Genomic DNA, 2,649 nt, shown 5'->3' with positions numbered 1-2,649 from the left:
AATATTATAATGAATCTGAGATACCCAGTAGGCACTTTTTTAGTTTATTTATTTAGAGAGAAAGAGAGAGAAAACCAGCGGGAGAGGGGCAGAGAGCAAGGGGGTCAGGAGCCGAAGCAGGCTCTGTGCTGACAGCAGAGAGCCTGATGCGGAACTGGAACTCACAAACCTGAGCTGTAGTCGGATGCTTAACCAACTGAGCCGCCCAGGCACCCCTGTCGGGCACTTTCTGATTCATCTGGACGGGTATGGTTCTCAAATGTTTCTTTCCTTGTTTCAGCAATTTGTGAGTTTCTAAGAGATCAAATGGACAGGCAGAAGGTTCTAGGAGTTTCCTGAGTTCAGGGGGGCAATCCTGAGTCGGGGGTTCAAGGGGTCTCCCTGGTGACAAATGGTGGTACCAGCAGAGCAGGGCTGGACTTAGGGCAATTGCCTCAGGCACCCTGAGCCTGGGTGGGGGTCATCTACACAAAGGGACATCAAAAGGACCCTGGGAGGTGGCTATCCCACAGTCACAAGCAAGAGAGAGCTGGCCACTGGGAGGAGGCTGGGAGGTGGAGAAATGCAAGGAAGGAACTTTGGGATGGATGGGGTGCAACTTTGGGATCTGGGTGCACACACTGCTAGTTTTCTTTCGTAGTATTTTTTCACTTTCTCCCTCCATGGGTCTCACATTAGCAGGGCTCATGGCTGCCCAGGGGAAAGACTACATTTCCCAGCCTACCTTGCACTTAGGCGGGATCACAAAGCTAAGTGGTTATTCACCTCCTCTTGAGTTTTATCAAATCCATTATAACCATCATTAAAGGTCTTTCTCACTCCAATTTTCCACAAATGATCCGGCTCTAGTTTTAATTATCTCATCAGGAAAAAGCCAAAACAAAACAAAAACCCAACAGCAATACTTTTAAATATGTCATAGAAATAGCAGCCAGGGCACCTGCATGGCTCACTGGGCTAAGCGACCGATTCTTGGTTTCGGCTCAGGTCATGATCTCAGGGTTCAGGAGTTCCAGCCCCGAGTAGGGCTCCGCGATGACAGCGCGGAGCCTGCTTGGGATGCTCTCCCTCCCTCTCTCTGCCCCTCGCCTGCACGCACGCTCTCTCTCAAAAAATAAATAAGCTTAAAAAGGGAAAGAAAACGCAGCCAATATTGCTTCAATTGTTTAAGGTTCTTTTAAAAAGCTTACAGTCAGAAAGGCGCCGGGCCTTGCCTCGAAAAGCGCGTGTGACTACACAGATATGCCCAAGAGTCATCTTAAAAAAAAAAAAAAAAAAAAAAAAAAAAAAAGTGCTATCTGAAGTCTGGGCCAGATCAGGCTAACCAGATGTTCTTTGTTCAGCAATCTTCTGCGCCCGCCTCCGCGCGCGAGGCCGGAAACAGCAAGTCTGGGTTTGGTGGTTTCTAGCCTGTGAATGTTCGGAGGTCGGCACACAAGGAAACCTTGCGAGAAGGTTCTAGTTTTCCGTAGCTGAGCGCTGCCCTGGCAGGCCCGGCGTGGACCCGCACGGGAGATCGGAGACTTCTTTCTAGCAGGTGAGCGCCCCGCCCCACCGGGAGCGTCAGAAAAGACGGAAACGTAGAGCAAGTGGATAAACGAAAAACACATTACAAATAATGAAAACTTAAAAAAAAAAAAAACAAACCACGGAAACATACACACACAAGTACCCGGGTGACTATAGGTCTAGTTCCCAAGCTTAAACGCGCACGCGAAACGAAAAAAAAAAAAAAACCAAAGCAAATTAGTCTATTTTTAAACACCATAAGTAGCCTTGCAAGCGCAAGGCCTCAAAAAATTGGTTAAAAACTCAGAATTGTTCCTCTCCACGGAAATCTTTAGTAAAAGGCGAAAGATTTATGCGATCTGAAGAGAAACCAGAGTATGCTTTCGAGCCGCCCGCACACATTCCTCGGGTAACTGTTACCCCGAATTCAGTGATGGTGATTCTCTGCTCGAAAGAGCCAGTGATTTTCGTCGTTCTCCCAGACAATTCTGTGGGAGCGGCCTTATTCTTGGGGAAAAAGAATTCAACCGCAAAAGGAAAATCTCGTCATTTCTAAGTCGGAAATTGCCCGGTGTGCAATGCCTCTTGGGTATGCAAATGAACCTACGTCGTCACGCCCCGGTTCCCGGAAATGCCTTAAACAGCGTATTCGTTTTCCTGCGGGGACTGAGACTACCACCAGGGGGCAGAGCGGAGGCCAGATTGTCAGGATTTACGCTTTGGTGCAACCGGAAAAAATCTTTTATAAATTTTGACTCCAAGTAAAAATTTCTTTTGTACTTAAGCAAAATAATAAAAATAAAATAAAACTTGAAAATATTTATCTTCATTCATTCAACAACGTTCTTTAAAAAAAATTTTTTTTAATGTGTATTTATATTTGAGAGAGAGAGAGCACAAGCAGCAGAGGGGCAGAGAGAAAGGCAGACAGAATCTGAAGCAGGATCCAGGATCTGAGCTGTTAGCACAGAACCCGACTGGGGCTCAAATTCACGAACCGTGAGATCATGACCTGAGCCGAAGTCGGACGCTTAACCAACTGAGTCACCCAGGCGCCCCTCAACGACAATTTCCTGAGCACCGTGTTAAATCCTGTGCTGGGCTGCAAGGATAGAGAGGTATCCCCGACATTTCATCCTC

The 2,649-nt window shown here is 47.0% G+C and overlaps 1 non-coding gene across 1 annotated transcript; it reads right to left on the bottom strand.

Annotated features, from left to right (window-relative positions):
- Positions 1-1,772: 1,772 nt before the first annotated feature.
- Positions 1,773-1,888, bottom strand: LOC115522492. Its single transcript, XR_003971398.1, has one exon. It is a non-coding gene; the product is annotated as a U5 spliceosomal RNA (small nuclear RNA).
- Positions 1,889-2,649: the final 761 nt, after the last annotated feature.

The sequence above is a fragment of the Lynx canadensis genome, chromosome C1 (genome assembly GCF_007474595.2).
Source record: "Lynx canadensis isolate LIC74 chromosome C1, mLynCan4.pri.v2, whole genome shotgun sequence".
NCBI classification, from domain to species: domain Eukaryota; kingdom Metazoa; phylum Chordata; class Mammalia; order Carnivora; family Felidae; genus Lynx; species Lynx canadensis.
This window is presented reverse-complemented; position numbering and strand designations above follow the sequence as displayed.